Below are 6,000 nucleotides of genomic sequence, written 5' to 3'. Positions count from 1 at the left end.
GATCAGGAACGTCTGGTGTAACAACCCCAGTCTCCCAAGCGTAATGGAAAGTGCCAATAAAGTAACTCACTTATTCTGATAAACTTCCCCCTTGTCTTTGACGATACCCCCGTGGCCTCCGCAGCCCTTCTTACACACAGGGTATGACCTGCTGGCTGGGGGGAGAATATCAAATGGCAACGTGGCGATGGCCTCCTCGCTTGCCACCCAGCCTGGCTGCTGAGAGCCCGCTCCGAGCCTTCCGCTGAATTCATCAGGGCTGCGAGTCTGCTGGCTCGGGAGCAAACTTTATCATAGACACCTCATCGAGAAGTTGAAGTAATGTTATGAAAGAATGAAAAATACATTTGGGAGCTGCCTGGAAACTGAAGTACATTTTGATTTAACTTACATTAACAGAAACCTAATGTAAAAGTGAAGGGATCTAACAAAACCATTAATAATTTAAAAATAATTACAGATAGTCTATCCTCACTATTCATAACTACTCAACATTTTAGACAAAGAAAGCTGAATATTCTTCGTGGGAGAAAGATGTGAGCTGACTACTAAGCAGAAGCCGTCCGGCTCACGCTGCCTGTCCTCTGCTCGCGTACGTTGCGTGTTCCCCGCTGTACCCAGGGCACCATCCCAAAAAGTGCTTTTACAGGAGGGAGGGTGGAAGCTGGCTGAAGGCGGAAGGCATGTCCTGCCTTTGTGCAGGGCTTTTTGGCAGGCAAGCAGCATGGCTTTCTGTCCCTCCTCCTTGCTGGAGTCACTATTTGAGGTGGGCCCTGTTTGGCAGGGGAGACCAAGGATGCTCTCGCACCTCCTTGGGCTCTCACGAAGCTCTGCCAACCTTGGAGGCTTCGCAGGAGGCCTTTTCCATCCAGAGCCTTGGTTGACACCAGGGGCAACAGTGACTCTCCTGTCCCATGTTGTGCTGCGCTACATAAGGACAGCTGATATCAGCACCATACATCATCGGCTTGGCTTGCCGTGACCCTGAACAAAAGTTATTTTTAATGCATCCATTTGAATTCAAATTTCCGTCATGCATTTTATAGCTCAAGGGTCTTGAGCATCTTGCAAGGACGTGATTTTGCCTGTGTTTCTGTTTGTTTGGGGTTTTTTTGAGGTACATCTGCTGTCTAAACACTGTGTAAAATCAAAGCAGCTGGATATGGGGCAAACTTCACTGCTTTTCCTTACAGATAAAGATACAATTGTAAAGAAGGAAATCCTCAGACATAAAGTGGCTTCTAAAGGAAAAGAAAGTATCATACAATACAAAGCAATAAGAAATGCAGATCTAACTCTCGCAGGAACCTATCTTACAAATAGCCTTACAGGTGGGATCCCTTCCTAACCGCTTCCCCAGCCCCTCCTTGCACTGAAAACATTAAGATCTCATAGATCATAAAAAAAATATAATCTTATAAATCACACTGTGGATGTCCTTGGGACTCTACTCTTGCTGATTTAGACAAAACCCTGGTATCTTAGATTACCCTTCATTAATTATTTTCATTAATTTCCCCTGTTATAGATGTATTATCACAAATCATATTCCAAACACATCCCCTAATTAAGCACAAAATTCCTCTCTACCTCCGTATGCCATTTAAATGGAGCATTGAGAATGCGCGTGTTCAGCCTGGTGCCCGGAGGCTCGTGGCAGGCAGTTGGTGCAACAAAAGATGGTTCTGGCATGTCAGCTATCTTTCAGGACTTGCTCTAACGCAGAGGAAATATTTTGATTTTTTCATTTGGTCATCAAGATGGGCATGTTCTCAGCTCGGAGCTCTTGGCCCTTCCAGATTTTCAGTGTCTTCCATCTTCCTCTGCAGGTAAATCTGAGTTCCTTTTCTCCATCTTCCACCATGTGGGGGGTTGGCTGATCTCTTTGTACGTCCTCAGGATTCACCGGGCGCACTCACAGAGCAGCCTTTCCCCTTTCAGTCAGGAAGAAAAACTGCAACAGGTGAGAAGCATTGGAAAAGGTGGTGAAAACCTTGTGTTTCTGAGAAGGCTGTCACCAATGGATAGGTGCAATTTTAAAAAAGGGTTTACGAGTTGTGTCACTGGATCACTGTTTGTACTTCGGAGCCATTAAATAGTGGGCTAAAATACATTTTTAGGTAGACAGGGTCCTGCAGCTCCGTGTGAGAGGTGTGTAATGTACAGCTGTGGTATCTCGTGTGTGCTGTGCCATGCTTTTTCCACGGTCTCTAGGTTTGGTGAGGTCTTGCCTGGACTCATCCTGCTTGGTGAATGGTTAGTGGAAAGCACCTGTGGATCATTCTGTTTTCTCCCTTTGATTCCACATCCACACAATTGGAGCACAACATGACTCGACCCTGGCTGGTGAGCAAGGCCTACTAGGGCCAGCATCTGCTAGAAACAGTAGATATATGCTGAAGCATCGGTCCCCGCGGGACCAGGCACGCTGAGATCAGACCTAGTCTACAGGCTCATCCTCCTTGAAAACCAGGCTTTAATTTTCAAAAGACATATCTATGCATAAGAGTAGTGATAACGTTTGGGGAGGGGATCCACCTTATATGTGGACATAGTTGTCTGCGTTATATTCAAAGCAAATCACAAATACTATTCTTTTTTTTCTGGTTAAAATTCAGGGGAAATGCATTCCACCTTTCCTACAACCTCTGGGCACACATCAAAGCCCTTCCTTTCACACGCAGAGCATGGGCACGTATCTGCTGGTGCTCTCCTATCCCTTATAAATGAAATATTGTATGTTCTGAAGACTGTTAATATAATGAAATTAAATTGTGAAGTGCCTCTGCAGCTCATATCAACATTTTCTATGGGAAACAGCCTGTTAGGACTATGTTACCACGTATCACTTGCGGTCCTGAGACAGCAATTGAATTCCAGTGAAATCTCTTACCAAAGGCAATCAAATTGATCACTGGGAGTTTTGCCAGTAACATCAAACCTGATGAAATGGTTCTGTGTTAAGAACTGGAAATATACACATGGAAAAGAGGACAGATCAGAAAATGAGAGTATGAAGATAAAGAAAAAATGCAGAAAGAAAAGAAAGGATACCCAGGGGAAAAAAAAGACCGCGGGAGATTAGTAATCGACAGACGTACATAGCCAACCCAATGCCGACATTTTAAAATGCAGACAACTCAGTTTATAGCCTGTAACACAAACTTCTATAGAGGCATTTACCCAGAAGAACTTTTATCCACACATCCCACCTTAAATATTTTGCTGAATTGGGATGATCTCAACTTGTGCTTAACTGCTTTACTGTGCGTTTTGTTGGGGGAGACCTGGGACAACCCGAAGAAGCTGTCATTTAAAACTTTCAAATATCACCATCAAGCTGCCTATGTGTCTGGTGCTACGTATATATAGTAAATATAGCATCATGTCAGAGTTTTACTTGTTAACCCCTTGACAGTTATGTTGCCTGGTAGGTACCCTGGCATAGTGAACTTATCTGAGTAAAATACATTTTGTTTTTCTTGTTTAGGCCAGCACGTTTCCTCAGAGTAAGTGCATTTGTTGCCGCACACCGATGAGACGGAGGCAACACTTTCTAACGGGTCCCAGCATCCCTGTTTTTCCCAGTGACTCGGGCTCCTGGCGTCTTTGCCTGCCTCTGAAAATATTCAAGCTGGCTCCAGACGCTCTGGCCCAAAGTGGGCCAAAATAATGGTGGTGGGGTTGATTTTTTTTTGTTTGTTTGTTTTCTTTTTTGGGGAGGGGGGGATTTTTGTGGTGTGTGTGGTTTGTTTTTTTTTTTTTTAATTTATTTTATTTTAGCTTGATGCAGTTTTTAGTAATGTTCGGATGTTCGTGGATACTTTTGAATGAGGGCGTTGGATCTGACGCAGCTTTCCCAACCCGTAAAACTCATCAGGTTTAAGTGCTGCCAGCTGCGGAGCGGCGCTTAGCGGGGCGGGACGCTGAGCAGCCCCGCCCGCGGCCCCCCCGCAGCCCGCCCCTCCGGGCGCCCCCGCCCGTGTCCCCCCGCGGTGGGCTGCGCTGCCGCCCCTCGCTATCCGGAGGCAGCCGAGGCGCCCTAGGGGGGACACGGCAGGAAATTAAGGGCAGCGTGTGGCCGAGGGGGGGCAGCCCCCTTGTTTCTTTCCCCGGGAGGCTGGGGCAGCCCAGACGCCGGGGGGATCGGCTCAGGAACAGGAATACCCCCCCCCCCCGCCGCCCCAGCGACCCCGGGCGATGCTTTGGGGGGGGGGGGGCGGGGGCGGGGCTGGCTGCGGCTGGGGGTCGTCCGTGTTCCCGTGGGAACACCCGGGGTCAGGCTCTGGGAATTGCCTCTGGGAGTTTGTTGCGGGAGGTGGGATCCCGATCCCGGGAGGCGCTTCCCGACGGCTGGGGGTCCCAGGGACAGGCACCTCCTAGCAGCCGGTTTGCAGGGATTAGGGAAAATCCCTCTCTCCTCTCAACTGGAGCCAAAAGCAAACCCCCCCTGGAGATTCCCGGCAGGATTCCCACTGCGAGGACCCTGGGAGAGGCACATCTGGGAACGAAACGTGGTTTCATTCTTATTTTGTGTCTCTGCTACACCTGGTGTCCTTCCACATCCCCAGTACTTCGTGTCTCTGCTACACCTGGTGTCCTTCCACATCCCTGGCATGGCATGGCATGGTACGTTGCAGCATGCTATATTATGACTGGTATGTAACAGTGGGCATGTTACTTTATTAATAAATAAATAAATATATATCTCTGCCCCAAACATGTTACTTTATTAATAAATAAATAAATATATATCTCTGCCCCAAACATGCCAACCTAGAAAGAAGATGGTTCCATCTGTATTCATCAATTGCTCAGAATACTTAAAAATTAACCAAAAGACCAGAAAAGCTGGGGCCCTGACGAGTAAGGGTTACATGCTTGGAGGCCAAAGAACTTCAGTGCATCCCTTAGCAAGGCTCAGCTGCTGCAGGTACTGAAAAATGGGATGGAGGAACCCAAACAGAACAGGTGCTTTCTACCCAAGTGAGGGAAAGAAGGCATGAAAAAAGTCTTGCTTGATTTGATTCCTAGCTGCGCTCCAGCTGGGGTGGGAGCCAGCGCTGGGTGGGTGGGTGACCCCTGGCTGGGGTAGGGAGGGGGCAGGGCTGGTTTGTGACCCCAGTGTTTTGGGGCTTGCTGCAAACGTCGGAGGGCTCGTGTGGGGTTTGGTGTTCACTATTCGTGTGGTTGTGTTTTAGCTGGGATGAGCTCTCCATGCACAGCTGGTGTTTTCACAATCTTGTAGATAAGCTGTGTCAGCACAGCCTTTATAAATCCCATTTTCCCCAAAGATTTATGATCTAACTGTAAATGTGTGCTCTGGACCAGTGTCTTGCATAGAGGGTTTTAGTGAAGGATCTTAATTTTAGAGGGTTGGTGCATTTATTTTCTGTACCCAAGATATATGATGTAAAACATAATTTATAATGTGGCATAATAAAAATGGATGACCTTTGAGAGGACAGCAGACTTTCTTCTGTACCTACACAATATCCTTTTTGGTAACATTTTGATAATGATTTTACATGTGCATTGCAGTGTGTGAGAGCGGGTGACAGTGCATTTGGCAATGGTAGGAGCTGTTGTGCTAACTTATCAACCTTATCAAGACCACTATGCGTACACACGGCGGTCAAGTTGGGCGAAGAGGGAGGGAAGAAGCCCTCATTCAGCAAAAGTACGTGGGTAGATTTTGCTTTTATTTATTCCACTTTGAATCAGAAATAACCGAGTGAATTGGAAGCTTCTTTGCTGAATTAATACGTGTGTGAATGCTCCAAATATTTCAGCGTTCTTAAAAAATTCAAGCAGACCTGGGAATAGCTGGGTAGCTTGCTTCTGAGAGCTGAGATACACCACCTCCTGTACTGCTCTTTGGCAAGACTGCCTGTTTTAAAGAGGCAGTCCAACGTCACAGCTGGTTTGAAGCCAGGCTGCATTCGCTGCCTGATTGTGTGGTATTGCCATACCTGTTAATTTCATTGTAAGCACGGTAAC

This window comes from Falco cherrug, chromosome 1 (genome assembly GCF_023634085.1).
Source record: "Falco cherrug isolate bFalChe1 chromosome 1, bFalChe1.pri, whole genome shotgun sequence".
Taxonomy (NCBI): Eukaryota; Metazoa; Chordata; class Aves; order Falconiformes; family Falconidae; genus Falco; species Falco cherrug.
This window is presented reverse-complemented; position numbering follows the sequence as displayed.